The following is a 16,210-nucleotide window of genomic DNA, read 5'->3' as shown; positions in this document are numbered from 1 at the left end:
ACAGAATTATGCTGCCTAGATTCTCCCTTCAAGGAAGGACTTGTGCCCATCTTGCTGGCATAGTAACAGATAGCCTTCAGCTGTCAGTAGTTTCAGGGATAACCTCTGGTGCATACAGCTGTCTTGTCCATAGTTATGCCCTCCTTATGGTGTTCCTTACTGATGGGGGTAGGATATAAAGGCTCAGCCATTTAGGCCCAATGCTTGACAAATCTGGTGGAACATTTTAGATCCACAGCTCCACACAGGGTGAGCAAAAGCTATCACTAGGCTGGCATAATAGACTAATTTTTCCCTTGGCCCAATCCTACTTCTTCCTCCTCCATTCTACAGGTTTTGACCCCTGTAGTACTCTGTAATAAACATCCAGCATGCTAAATTCAATCTCAGAGGTTGCATCCTGGAGACAACCTTGTGACCCCTGCCAGATCTGCTGAATGAACACTTGCATATTTGTCTGCTATGTTCAATACTAGATCCTTAGAATCTAGAAGAATGCCTAGAACATAGTAGAATCTCAATAATCATTGGTTGAATGGGAATGTAAAATGATACAAACACTTTGAAGAACAGTTTGGAAGTTTAAAAAAAATTAAACTTAGATCTATCACATAATCTACTTGTTCTACTCCTAGATAATTATCCAAGATAAATGAAAGCATAAGTCCACCCAAAGACTTGTACATGAGTTTTGTAACAGCTTTATTCATAATATCTCAAATCTAGAAACATCTGAAACATTTACCACTTGCTGAATGGAAAAACAAATTGTGGAACGCTACTCATTAGTAAAAGTAATAAACTCATTAGTAAAAATAACAAAAATATTGATACACTTAACAACATGAATGAATCTCAAAACAATTATGCAAAATCAAAAAATCTGAAAGAAAATTAGTATGAACTGTATTCTTCCATTTATATAAAGCTCCAGAACATGCAAACTGATTTATAGTAACTGAAATCAAAACAGTGGTAGTCTGGGATGGTGGAGGGTTTGCAGGAGGGAGTCTAGAGAAATTTAAAAATTGGGCATGAAGAATTTGGTGGGTAATTAATATGTTCATTATGTTCATAGTGGTTATGATATCATGGGTGCATGAATGTATCAAAACTTAGATATGTACAATTGATTTCATATCAATTATACATAAAAAATCTGTTAAAATAATTATTGATTGGATAAAAGAATAAATTAATAACCCAGGACAGTCATTCCCCAGAAATCTACCTCAAATGCACATTCTCTGCCCCACATTTCACAATTCAGGAACCAGGCTTCTGAATGTTCACTCTCTGGGGGTCTTAGGAATGGGCTTAAGAAACATGGCTGCCCCCTCCACCCTTTTCTTTTGTCTAGAAAACCCCAAAACTTGGCGTCACCCTAAACCTTAGTAAAAATTGATGTGAAATAAGTCTTTTTAGGTAAGCATCTCTGATCTTGCCAAGACTAGGCAGCAATGAACACCTTGATATTTCGTGGACAAAAAAGAGGGACTTGGTGAAATTGCTGGCTCCAGGCAGTAACCACAGTGCAGCCTGCACAATCTGTTCAAAAGAGACACTGTGGGCCATGGCTGAAAATCCCTGTGGTGAGGAGGAACTATATTGGAAGTTATGAGAAGGAAATGAGAAAATCAATGTGACAGTGAAAAAAATAATTACATACAACTCTCCCATATTTTAAAGAGGAGGGATTATAAAGAAGGATCCTCTTTGTTCTGAACAGAGCAATAATGTGTGATGATTCAGTCATGAGAAGCTGAGGGAGTTAAATGGCTCCGTTTAGGATAAAGATTTGGAGAGAAGGAGATTGTTCAGGAAGGGCAGGAGCTGATGCTTGTTTATCTCATGAGGCTCAGGGAAGGCAGGCAAGAGTGTCTAATGAAAGGAGTTTGATGAGGTTTTGCTGTGCAATGTGCCAGAGAACCTCTTCTTTGTTCCCCTGAAGATACCAATACAAGGTACCTTGAATGTTTTTGTAGTTAGATTTATCATTGGTTGAGGAGTGAGGGATGGATTTCAGCACCTCCTCTCAAAGTTGAGGAAAGACAAAATGTGGCCCTGGGTTCCCCAACAATATCTGTCTTCAGTAAGGTAGAAATTATTTCAGCAGAAGTTAAGTGGTTAAATATGGGTTTTACCTTCAGAGAAACAGAATAATTCTGAAGAAGCAGAGATAAGATTCAACATGTGCAGCAGGTGCTCCAGTCTTCTTCAGAGAAGTTTTTAAAACCATTGCATAGCTTTTGACAGGTGTTTGGTACTCCCCACTCTTACCCAGTCCTTTCCACTCTGCCATGCCTTTTGATTGACTGATCCACTAGTCTTAAGAAGAGAAGATCTAGATTTCTCTGGTCCTTTTTTTCTTGGTAGTTGAATTTTTTAAATAAACATTTATTAACCTTCCCCTACCCTAGTGTCCATAGAATAAAAGAACTGACTGTTGTAGGATGAGGTGCAATGGCTGCTACAGATACCAGTAAAACAGAGTGAGGATGTGAAGAAAACTGGGGTTGATGTTGACCCTGATGTGGGAACCCTAGCAGTTTCAGATGGCACAAAATATAAAGGGTGATTAAATGCTGTTTTTCAGGTACTTTCCATGAATCCTCCAGTAATCAGACTCATATTTTTCTCTCTGACTTGGAAGATACTTAGTACTTCTAGTTCCTCAATCTTTTAAGGTTCTACAATTTGTTTCTTGAAGGCTTGATGTTCAGTTTCTGTGGTCTGCTCAGAAGTTACTACAGGTCCATCTCTTTCACAGCTTCTAAAATTTTGCTCATATTTTTTGTCTGATGTCCTCTTTTCTCTACTTTCTGATTTTTTCCCCTTTAAATCTTTTCTTCACTTTAGGAAGTTTTCTGGTGGGATCAAAAAAGCACTTGTAGAAGAGGGGATTCAAGATGGGAGAATAGAAGGACACAGAGATTACCTCTGACAAATGCATCAAAAATACATCTATATGTGGAACAATTCTCACAGAATACATACTGAACTCTGGCGGAAGATCTCATACAAGTAAAGCTACAAGACAAACCTCCACGTAACTGGGTAGGAAGAAAAAAAAGAATTGGGATGGGCCTTGCACCCTGGGGAGGGAGCACGGAAAGAAAAGTGCACTCACCCTGGTAAGCACCTTCACCAAAGGAGGGATCAGTTGGGATAGAAGGGGAGCTTCAGAGGCTTGGAGGAGAGCAGGCAGAACAGAGGGACTGACACAGAGGATATGTGCAATCCCCAGCCAGAGACATAAGCCTATTTGTGCATGCTGGGACTGAGTGCTGAGGCTCGAGCTTTAGAAGACATACCTGGGGAGATGACTGGGGTTGGATGCACAGAGACAGCTTGAAGGGGTTGGAGAGTGGTACAGGCTGAAACTGGGAGTGTGTGCAAAGGAGCCCAGGTCCGCCAGGGAAAGCCCCATTGTTGGTATGCACGAGGGGAGGGGCAGGACCGCACCATAGCAGCCTCCTTCTCAGCGGCTCACAGGGGATGGTCCTGCCATAAAAGCCCCATTGTTAATGTGCACTCATGAAGGGAGGAGTGGGACCCTGCCATAGAAGTCTCCTTCTGGCTTGCTTTGGAAGAGTGCAATCACTGGTGGTTTCCCCCAAGCTGAGGCAGGGTTGATATCTGAGCCTATTCCCAGGGGTCACACAACTTTAGAAGCAGGGCTGAAATTTGAGCTGTGTCCCAGGTGGATTTGGTGGATTCATGCCATCAGTGCCTTTGTAAACTCACACATGCAGGACAACTGAGCAGAATACTGTTGCCCAGCTGGGACAGGTCTGGTGTTAATAGTAGGTGCATGCATGAGGAAGCAGGGCTGGGGTCAGGGCTGACCTTATAGCCCATGGTAGATCCAGGTGTGCAACAATTTTTGACTATGGTGGGTCCTGGTGCCTGACTTCAGCAGATCTGCGCTGTTGGCCTTGTGAGCACAGTGCCTGAGGGACACCAGGGCAGACTGCCTGCATCCCCATGGCTGAGGGGCACCCAAGGGCAGCACCAATGCCAGCATACATTGGGAGCCCACACAGTGGGTGACAGGTGGCACCACAGAAGGCACTTCACAGTGGACATCTCCTGTGGAGGATTACTCAGTGGCTCCTCTTCTAGTAGGAATGCTTCAGTCCTGCTTACCTCACACAGCAGCTCAGAAATGGATCTGGGGACTTCTACTCACAACCAGGAAACAAACCTGGACCCTGGCAGGGCTGTGACAACCACAGAGCAAAAAGGAGGCCCCACTTAACATTCAGTGCAGGCTCTAGTCCCACAATTACACCTATCAAGGGTATAGCAGCCAGCACACACAGAGGAAAGACATGGCAGCCATCCACACTAAAAACAGCCCTTGTGACAAAAATATCAGATGCATGCAGGCTACAGGGGGACGCTCCCACATATAAATAGCCCTTTGAGACCACAGTAGATAACTGTTACTCCTAAATTCATAGTCAGAGAAATATAAGTAAAATGAAGAAGCAGAGGAACTACTGCCAATTAAAAGAACAAGAGAAATCCCCTGAAAGAACAATGAAACAGACTTCTCCAGGCTACCAGATCCTGAGTTCAAAACGAAGATAATAAAAATACTGAAGGAATTAAGAAAGGCTATCAATAGAAATGCAGATCACTGTAACAAGGAACTAGAAACTATAAAGAGGAACCAATTAAAATTAGAAAACTCATTTGCCAAGACAAAAGCTGAGCTAAAGGCAATAAATAGAAGACTAAATAAAGCAGAAGAATGAATAAGTGATCTGGAAGATAGAATAATGGAAATCACCCAATCAGAACAGCAGACAGAAAAACAAATGGAAAAAAGAAAGAAGGCAATATAAGAGATCTATGAGAGAATATAAAGAGTGCCAACCTACACATAATAGGGATCCCAGAAGGAGAAGAAAGAGAAAAGAGGATCAAAAATGTATTTGAAGAAATTATGGCTGAAAACTTCCCAAACCTCAAAGAAGGAAACCGATCTCCAGGTACAGGAAGCACAGAGGGTCCCAAACAGACCTACATCAAGACATATTACAATTAAAATAGTTAAAGAGAAGATTTTGAAGGCAGCAGAGAAAAACAAAGAGTTAGTTACAAGGGAACCCTCATAAGGCTATTGGCTGATTTCTCTACAGAAACGTTGCAGGCCAGAAAAGAGTGGCAAGATATATTTAAAGTCCTGAGAGAGAGAAACCTGCAACCTAGTAAGACTCTACCCATACTCTACCCAGCAACACTATTCTATTTCTTTAATTTTGTATCAGTATGAGGTAATGGATGTTCACTAAACTTACTGTGATAATTATTTCATGGTGTATGTAAGCCAAATCATTATGCAGTACACCTTAAAATTATACAGTGCTGTGTGTCAACTAAACTGGAAGAGAAAAGAAGGAATATTTGTCTTAACAGACACAAAATGTGCATGTGAGAGAAAATTTAAAATAAGACAATAATCCAATCTACACATATGCAGATTTGAAAACCAAATATCAAGATAAAAATGTAAATTTTAATAAAGATGTTTTATGTCAGATAGACAAATTGTTCTGGTATTTTGGTTTTGCTCACATTTTGTCTTAGGCTGCATCTACACAAACTAGTTTAATCATGTTTATTCTTTAGTTTGTTCTTTTTATAGTTATTTGAGGTGTAAGGTTTGGTTGTTTGAGATTGTTCTTCTTTAATGTAGGTTTTTTCACTATAAATTTCCCTCTTAATACTGCTTTTGTGATATCCCATAAGTTTTAATATGTTGTATTTTTGTTTTCATTTGTCTCAAGATAGTTTTAAATTTCCCTTTTGGTTTGTTCTTTGACTCATTGGTTGTACAAAAGTGTATTGTTTAATTTTCATGTATTTATGGATCTTCCAGTTTTCTTTCCACTATTGATTTATTTTTGTTTTATTTTTTAATTAAAAAATGTTTATTATATACACTTTCATCATTTATGCTGTTTATTTCTAGTTTCATTCCATTGTGGTCAGAAAAGATACTTGGTATGATTTCAGTCATAAACTTGTTAAGACTTGTTTTGTGATCTAACATGTGATCCACTCTGGAGAATGTTGCATGGGTGCTTGAGAAGAACATATATTCTATTGTTGGGTTGAAAGTTCTGTGTGTGTGTGTGTTAGGTTCATTTGGTCTATGGTGTTATCTGAATCCATTATTTTTTGTTGATTGTCTAGTTGATCTATCTATTAGTAAAGCTGGGGTATTGAAGTCTTTTACTCTTACTGTATTGTTGTCTACTTCTCTCTTCAGTTTTGGCAATGTCCCTTTTATTTGGCGGGGGGTCATTAGATTTACTTATTTATTTGTTTTAATGGAAGTACTGGGGATTGAACCCAGAACCTCACGCATGCTAAGCATGCGCTCTACCATTGAGCTATATCCTTCCCCCTGGCAATGTCTGTTTTTATACATTTAGGTGCTCTGATGTGAGGTGCCTATATATTTATAGATGTTATGTCTTCCATGTGCATTGATTCTTTTATCTTTATGTGATGTCCTTCGTTATCTCTTCTCACAGTTTTTGTCTTAAAATCTATTTGGTCTGATATATGTATAGCCACTCTGCTCCCTTTCCATTACCATTTGCATGGAATATCTTTTTCCATCCCTTTACTTTCACCTTTGTGTGTCCTTAAATCTAAAGTTGGCCTTCTATAGACAGCATATAGTTCAACCTTGTTTATCACTCCTTCAGCCACTCTATGTCTTTTGAGTTGAATCCATTTACATTTAAAGTAATTACTTATAAGGAATTATTTACTATTGTCATTTAAAAAAAACTGTTTTCTGTTTGTCTTATAATTCTTTTGTCCCTCTTTCTCTGTCTTGCCATCTTCCATTGTGCTAAAGACTTAAATAGACATTTTTCCAAAGAAGACATACAGATGGCCAACAGGCACATGAAAAGATGCTCAACATCACTAACCATCAGCGAAATGCAAGATAAAACTACAATGAAATTTCACCTCACATTTACTAGGATGGTCATTATTTAAAATAACCAAAAAACAAATGTTGGCAAGGATGTGAAGAAATTGGTACTGTTGGTGGGAGTGCAAAATAATGCAGTCTCTATGGAAAACAGTATAGAGACTACTCAAAAAATTAAAAATAAAACAACCATATGTTACCTAAAAGAATTATAATCAGAATCTTTAAGAAATATTAGCAGTCTCATGTTCTTTGCAGTGCTATTCACAGTAGCTAAGATGTGAAAGCAACCTAAATGTCTATTTTTTTACAACAAAATGTGTAATGAGTTTAATAACATAATGCTTGCTGTAGAGAATTCTTACATACTCACTTGATTAAAACATACTATATTAATGCTGTACATTTTTACAAAAAAAGTTTCCAAATGAAAAAAAAAAGAATTAAACATTTATGAACGGAGTTAGTTGCAGTAAACAATTGAATGTGAGCGTTTGACTGCTCCTTGTGCCTTCAAAGTTCTGCAGAAAATTTTATCTTTTTTGTAGTCCATCCAAAATGACTGAATTATTAGATGCCAGACTCTGTGTCCATGGAGAATCTATTCCACTATCTCCTGCCATGTATGATTTTCTGTTCCTTCCAAGTGACCGAGCTCATTTTGGATCTCCTGAGCCAACACAGGTGTATGTGAAGTGTTGAAAATTTCTAACTTTTGTGTGAACGATTTTCTCATTTCCTGATTCTAAGCACTCTGACTCCAGCTAGCTGGTTTCTTTCTTGTGTCACAAAGGGAGTCTTGGAGAGTTTCAGCCTCAGAAGCATCTTTCCTTGTGCCATAGTAATCAAATATACTTCCATCGGCAGGTGCTGAGGCCTGGACACAGTTAGCTACACTGGGTTCCTCTTCATCATTAAAACCAGACTGGGTCCCTGAATTGAAGACACAGCATTCAGCAGAGAGATTAGGGTTTTGGCTTTCACCTGGGTTAGTGAGCAACCCAGTGGGTTTGTAATGCTCATTTCCTTCAAGTACCTGAGGCTCAGATGCCTCTATGTATGTTGCTAGTGTACTCAGTCAGAGACATTTCAGTGACCTTTTGTTTTCCTAAATGATTCCACTTGCTTCCTCCTGTAAAGGGATACTGAAAGTGGCCAGGCAGCATTTGAATTAAGTCATCATTCTAAGAAAAGTCATCCTCATCTAGATATAATGAACTGCAGGCCCCATCATCATCTTCCACTTAATTCTGATACAAGGCCTGGTTATCATCAGAAAGCCCTTCATTGGCTAAACTCTGCTTCCTGGACAAATGCCTTTCTCATTACACTTTCCTTTGAGTCTCTGTCTTGTCTCTCAGGTTGTCTCAAATGGTTTGCACCAATCGGGTAATTTAAAAGACCAAGATTTTGGAGTTGGCATATTGTTTTATCAATTAATCTATAAGCAGAGGATACTAGGTCTGAGAAAGAGGAGCCTCGTGATGGCAGGACATCCTGTGTTTCCTTTGTCTCTTCTAGTGTGTCAAAGTGAGAATAACTTTTCCTTAAGACTTCAAGGATTGCCTCATTTTCTCCACCATACATATCATATCTCAACATGCTTTCCCTCAAGGAACAGCATTTACAATCATTTTGCAAAACACTACATTGAAAGTAATTTAAGAGGGAATCTCAAGTCATCGCTGATAGGTTTGACAATAGAGTTAGTCATACAAATGGATTCTGTTCTCAATTTATCATTACACTGTTCAGCACATGGCTGTTCAACTTCATTCTCAAAGATTCTTAAGGAATCCAAGGACCCTGACCTTTGGAAAGGCTTTCCCTTTGGTGGAATCTGACTGGGTTTCAGATCACTAGTCTTCTGGATGTTGTACCTTTTGGTATTGGGCTCCCTCAGTGAGACAAACCCTGGAAAAGATTACTGATTTGCTTTTTGTAAAACAAATAGGAATCTAGCACTGATGGATTCTCATCAAGTGGTTTCTGAACTACTGCTTCATTTGGGCTTTTAATTCTGGGGGTGGGCTGTGTAGCAGGGATATTGGGTTGTCTCTCCAGTCTAATGCTTCCTGGCTGCAGCCCACTTACCTGACTCCTGGTTTTGTGTCTTTCCCTATGAGAATGGACCTACCTTCGAGCTTTACAGACTGGTCTTGCTTTTTCTTAACTCACACTTTTGAAAGATATTTATGCCTGACTGTCAACATATCAGTGGAAGTGCCCTGGCTGTTACATTTCTTCTGTTCTTCATATTTTTGCATTAGGACAGTAATGTTTGATTAAGTTGTCAACAGTCAGAATGGGATTGATTTGTTTGATTATCTCATGTCTCAAGGGATATTGTCCAAGTTATCTTCATCTCAGACAGGCCATTCTTCCGGTGGGAACTGAGCAGAGAAACTGCTGTGCTATGTTCTGGACTTCTCCTTTCTGGATATACTGTGCCAGACAAGGCTAAAACCAAGCTTCTTGACTTTTTATCTGTCTTTTGTGTGTAGTAAAGGTTTCGTGCTCTCACAGAAGTGATTCTCCTCAGACACTGAAACTGCTCGATTCTGTACCAAAGATTTGGATTCCCCAGGACCTTTCTGGCCTTTTCTAGTCACTTGTGCAGCAGCCGATAGTTCCAGTATACCCTGAGTGCACACATCAGGGAAACAGCAGCAAGACTGACAGTGGGAAATGGGGCTGCATTTTCTTTGACTAACTATGCACAGCTCTCCACATTCACCAGATATGTAGTGGAAGTTGGCATCCAGGGGCTTTCATTTGATAGGACTCTCTTATTTTCTTGGGGAGTTGTATTTGTGATGAAGTAAGTGTGAGGAGTAACTACAAAGTATCCAGTGTGAGAAATCTTCCTTTCTTTAATCAGAGTTCTCAGAGTGGTATAGAGACTATCTTGAGGTGGAATTGTAATGCTGGGGTAATATTTCATCAGATATTCCAAGAGTAACTCCTGTGTTACTACAATCTGAGTGGCATTCATATCTGATACAGCACAGCAAAGAACTTCATCCAAAGGTATGAACTGAGGTTGAGCTATTGGATTCATTTGCACTGGAAAGACATCATCCACCTGTGACTCCTACCTGGCATGGTGATCAAAGGCAGGAGGCTGGGCAAATCTGGAGATGTGATCCTAAAAAAGCGGAGAGAAGATGCAGAGGTACACCATGTGGTTGGGCCCAAGAACCAAAGAGAGTCTCAAGGGCCAGAGATAGAGGAAGGGAGAGAAAGAGGAGGGGAGAGAAGGGTACTTAGAAAACAAAATATACCTTTCCCATGTGCATTCACCACTAAGGGCTGGGGGTCATTACTGTCTGTCAGACTGAGTTTCAGAGCCCACTGAGAGTAGCCCAGCCAGGGTTCCTCAATTCTTGGCAAGACTTCAGGGAATTTCTAAACGATAGGAAGAGCAGAAAAGTATGAGAAAGGAAAGGAAAGCAGAAAATGGAAGACTTCCCTGATGATTCTGGCCTCCAGAACAGAGCATCCGATCAAGCCAGGGGGAGAAGGGAGTCAGCCCTGATGATCTGGCCTCCTGGGAGGGCCCGATCAAGCCAGGGGGAGACTCCTGTAGGGAGGAGGAGAAAGATGGAGAAGCCCAAAGGGCTCCCCCAGAGTCCTAGCTATGTACGGGCCACCAAATGTTGTGGGACACAACACAGCGGCCCCTTGATGTGGTGACACGAAGGTTGGTGAAAGAATTTACCAGAGATAAAGTATGGGAATAGAAAAGGAGTTTATTAGGGTATGCTGTCATAGACAACAGCGGGCCACACAGATGAGAGGTGCCCGTGTGAGCACCGGGGCAAAGAACAAGGGAAAAGTTTAGTAGCTATGTTGCTATAGACAACAGCGGGCCACACAGGCAAGGGGTGCCTGCATGAGCACAACCTGAATGTCTATTGATGGATGAATGGATAAAGAAAAATGGTATACAAGGGAATAGTGTTCAACCTTGAAAAAGAAGCAAATTCTACTTAAACCTGAAAGCTTTTGCACAGCAAATAAAACCATCAACAAAATTAAAAGACAACCTACTGAATGGTGAAAAATATTTGAAAATGATATGACTAATAAGGGATTAAAATTCAACATGTATAAACAGCTCATACAATTCAACATAAAAAAAAAACTCAATTAAAAATGAGCAGAATGATTGAATAGATGCTTTTCCAAAGAAGATATGCAGATGGTCAACAGGCACATGAAAAGATACTCAACATCACTAATCATCAGAGAAATGCAAATCAAAACTACAATGAGATATCACTTCATACCTGTCAGATGGCTATCATGAAAAAGAAGACAACAAATGTCGGCATGGATGTGGAGGAAAGGGAACCCTTGTACACTTTTGATGGGAATGTCAATAGGCACAGCCACCGTGGAAAATAGTATGGAGATTTCTCAAAAAACTGAAAATAGAACTACCATAAGACCCAGCAATTCCACTCTTGGGTATATATTTGAAAAAATCAAAAACTAATTCGGAAAGATATATGCACCCCAATGTTCATAGTAGAATTATGTACAATTTCCAAGATATGGAAGCAGTATAAGTGTCCATCAACAGATGAATGAATAAAGAAATACGGAATTCTACAGAATTATAAAAAAGAATGAAATTTTGCCATTTGCAGCAACATGGATGGACTTGAAAGGTTTTATGCTAAATAAAATAAGTCATAAAGATTAATAGTGAATGATATAACTTATATGTAGACTCTAAAAAGTACAACAAACTAGTGAATATAACAAAAAAGAAACAGACTCATAGATATAGAGAACAAACTAGTGGTTACCAGTGGGGATAGGGAAAGGAGGAGGAATAAGGAGGAGGAATAAGAGGTACAAACTATTAGGTATGAAATAAATTACAAATATATACTGTAATTATATACTTCAACAGAAAAGAAGGAAATCCTACCATTTGTGACAACATGGATGAATCTTGAGGACATTTGCTATGTGAAATAAGCTAGTCACAGAAGGACAAATACTGCATGACTACACATATATGAGGTATGTAAAATAGTCAATCTCATAGAAGTAAAGAAAAGAATGGTGGCTACCAGAGGCTAGGGGGAGGCAGAAATGGGAAGTTGTTAATCAACACATATAAATTCAGTTATGCAAGATGAATAACCTTTAGAGATGATGTACAACATTTGTGCCTATAGATAACAATACTGTATTGTACTATTAATCCGTTAAGAAGATAAATCTCATGTTGTTTTCATGCCAAAATGGATAAATAAAAATAATCATGTTTATTGTTTCATTTTTAAATAATCTCGATTGACTAAGCCAGCTGAGCAACTTGACCAATGAGTCATTTTCTATCAGTCAATACAGTTTTTGATGTTTTCAATAGAAGAATTTTTAAAAACACTGATTATCCTGCCTTTTCACCAGGTCTAATTACTGATAATGATTTATCAGAGATAAGTTTATTACAAGAAACAAATCATAAGCTTACTACAATCTCTTTCAAAAGAATGTGTTCCCTTTAAGAAACTACACCAAGAAAAATCACCTCCCTCTTCTGCAGTTTTAAAATTTCTGCCTGATGATACTTTTGTTTTATGATGTTGAGTGTAAGTTTGCTGAATTTACCAGTTAAAAATTGTGTAGATAGAGTATGATTTTATGATTAGGGTAGCAAATGTGAAAATTATTTAATTTCCAATTACATATAGTTTTATAATAACATGTGTTTTGATGGCTGCTACTCCATAAGTGACATGAGTGAATTTAAGTCTAAATTTCCAATTTTTCTGGTCTGCCCATCTATATATATTAATTTATACTATTTGAGAAATTTTTTTGAAATAGAGTTGATTTACAATATTATGTTAGTTTCAGGTGTACAGCAAAGTGATTCAGAAATATATATATATTTTTTTCCATTATAGGTTATATAACATATAGATTATCTTCCATTATAGGTTATTACAAGATACTGAATATAGCTCTCTGTGTTATACAATAAATCTATTTTATGTATAGTAGTTTGTATCTGTTAATCCCATACTCCTAATTTATCCCTCCCCCTCTTTCCCCTTTGATACCCATAAGTTTGTCTTCTGTCTGTGAGCCTGTTTCTGTTCTGTATATAGATTCATTTATATTATTTTTTAGATTCCACATATAAATAATATTTGTCTTTCTCTAAGTTACTTCATTCAGTATAATATTGGCTAGGTCCATCTATGTTGCTGCAAATGGCAATATTTCATTCTTTTTATGGTCAAGTAATATTCCATTGTATATATATATACCACATATTCTTAAAGCAATCATCTGTTCATGGGCACTTGGATGGTTTCCATGTTTTGACTATTGTAAATAGTGCTGCTATGGACATTGAGGTGCATGTATCTTTTCGAATTAGAGTTTTTGTCTTTTCCAGATAGGCATAGGATTGCTGGATCATATAGTAGTTTTTTAGTTTTTTAAGGAACTTCCATACTCTTCAATAGTGGCTGCACCAATTTATATTCCCATCAACAGTGTACAAGAGTTCACTTTTCTCCAAACCCTCTCCAGCATTTATTTCTCATAGATTTTTTTGATGACGGCCATTCTGACTAGTGTGAAGTGATGCATCATTGTGGTTTTGATCTGCATTTCTCTAATAATTAGAGATGTTGAACGTCTTTTTGTGGGCCTGTTGGCCATCTGGATGTCTTCTTTGGAGAAATGTAAATTTAGGTCTTCTGCCCATTTTTTGATTGGGTTGTTTGTTTTTTCAATATTGAGTTGTATGAGTTGTTTGTATATTTTGGATAGTAATCCCTTGTCAGTCACATTGTTTGCAAATATCTTCTCTCTGTCTTTTCATTTCGTTGGTGGTTTCCTTTGCGATGCAAGAGCTTTTAAGTTTCATGACATCCCACTTGTTTATTTTTGCTTTTATTTCTTTTGCTTTGGGAGATGATCTAAGAAAATATTGCTGTGTTTTATATCTGAGAATGTTTTGCTTATGTTCTCTTCTAGGAGTTTCACGGTGTCATTTCTTCTATTTAGATCTTTAAAACATTCTGAATTTATTTTTGCATATAGTGTGAGAACAGTGGCATAATTTCATTGATTTACATGTAGCTGTCCAGCTATCCCAACACCAGTTGTTGAAGAGATTGTCTTTTCTCCATTGTATACTCTTGCCTCCTTTGTCATAGATTAATTGACCAGAGGTGTGTGGGTTTATTTCTGGGCTCTCTATTCTGTTCCATTGATCTACATGTCTGTTTTTGTGCCAGTATCATGCTTTTTGAATTACTGTAGCTTTGTAGTATTGTCTGAAGTCTGTAAGGGTTATGCCTACAGCTTTTCCACATAGCTAGATTGAGTCCTCTCCCTGGGTCTGCCTGCCTGAGATTCAGTGCTCAGCTGTTGTGTGTCTTTGTGGTCTTGCCCAGTGTGTGCTTTAGATTGGGAAGTGCAGCAAGGCAGCAGCCACCAGCTACGGTTTCTCTCTGCCCTAAATGTTAGCAAACCAGCATGCACACACTCTTCACGAATAGATTATAGGCTGCTCTAGCCCATCTGTCTGTCCCACTGGTTTTCCCAACAGGCAAGGGGGCTCCCCAAGGTGAAGATTTGCCTATGTGCACCTTCTCTCCTTTACATATCCCTTCCTGTACAGGGGCACTGATACTATCCTGATGCCTTTTTAAGTTTTTTCCATCCTTCCTGGCTATGTCGATATATTTCTTGCAGCTTTCGTTGTACAATCTTCTGCTAGTTTCCAGTTGGTTTTCTGTGAGAATTGTTTTACATGTAGATGTATTTTTGATGTGTTTGTGGGGGGAGGTGAGCTCCAAGTCTTCCTATTCCACCATCTTGATTCCCCTCTCTATTTGAGAAACTTAATTACTGGTTTGTATAAAAGTATCCCATATAAAAACAGATTACAACAGACTAAATTCAAATTTCAGAATCCAGTTCTAATCAACTATTGAAAGTACCTGTCAGTTTTTAGAGAGCATAGGACATGCCATGTTTTCTTAGATTTTGTGAAAAAAAATTGGTAGAGCATCTTGTACATTTTAGATTATAATTGGGCCCAAATAGGCTACTGATTTTAAGATGATTAAGAAATCATTTGGTGATGTTATGAAAATAAAAACTCCATTGATATCACTTAGTCTTCAAAGTCCAATTTTCTTCTAAAGAAAGTAGATTGAAGTGTGATATTATAACAAGAAAACAATGTGTCTGCTTACATAAAAACTGATCTTACAATACTATCAAAAACAATAGTTAACATTATTTTGGGGGGTGGCAAAAAATAGTAACAGTGAGTGGATAACAAGAGCCAACCTGGGACCATATAAATTCTCCCCTTCCACTAATTTTAAATGCCTAATTACACATTTATTTGTTAATGGTCTTCATGTGGATGGGATTTTCAAACTGTATCAGAGAATCACACCATCACAAATGGCACAGTTTATGAGCAAAAGCCCTATAAGGAATCCCTGCCTTCTCTCTCCATTACAACCTTTGGCCTCAAAAAAGTTTTCATTGTGAATGCAATTTTGTATTTCCATGCTGTAGTAGTCCCCAAGAATGAGTTCATCACCTACAGCTGTTAAATTTTACATTTTTTGCGGAGAAGGGGAGCCCATTGAGTACTTTGACAGGGAGCCCTGTCTACAGTTGGTTCTCTTCTTTCCCATTTCTTGACACTGACCTAGTTAATGAATGAATTACTTAAAGGAACAAATAAAAACATGTTTTGATTATAGTTTTTACATAGGTACAGCCATATCTGATAAATCCCCTTAGATAATATTACCAGATTAAGTCAATTTTACTTTCTGAGAGTACACTCACATAGCATCTCTACTTCAGTTGTACGTGTTTGTGTTTGAACCCAAAGCATTTGAGTATTTGCGTTTAACAGTATCACAACAGTTATTCCCTTTGCCCATTTCTCTGTGTTAAGTAAAGCCACTAGCAGTGACCTCCAAAATGTCCACCACAGAACAGAAGTATAAGAGAAGTAAAAGTTGTTCTCAGTAAATCTTGCCAAATAGCATTCAAGACGAATAATTTATCAACCTGCCTCACCTAAATAGACACAGTGCCTGAAAAATGTAGTGCCTAAACTGCCTAGCACGTATAAGCTGTGTTCATATAGGTGTTTATCCATAGGCTTAGCCTCCCTTCCCCAATTTATACTAGAAAGGGCTGACAGGCACCCACTGATGTAAATTATATATA

General features: G+C 38.4%; 1 protein-coding gene and 1 pseudogene across 1 annotated transcript in view; one reads left to right on the top strand and one right to left on the bottom strand.

Annotated features, from left to right (window-relative positions):
• The window catches only part of LOC116662259 (nuclear RNA export factor 2-like), a 34,769-nt gene that overhangs the window by 10,746 nt on the left and 7,813 nt on the right, over positions 1-16,210 (top strand). The window lies entirely within an intron of this gene.
• LOC102515828 lies at positions 7,408-10,037 on the bottom strand (annotated as a pseudogene).

This window comes from Camelus ferus, chromosome X (genome assembly GCF_009834535.1).
Source record: "Camelus ferus isolate YT-003-E chromosome X, BCGSAC_Cfer_1.0, whole genome shotgun sequence".
Lineage (NCBI taxonomy): Eukaryota > Metazoa > Chordata > Mammalia > Artiodactyla > Camelidae > Camelus > Camelus ferus.
This window is presented reverse-complemented; position numbering and strand designations above follow the sequence as displayed.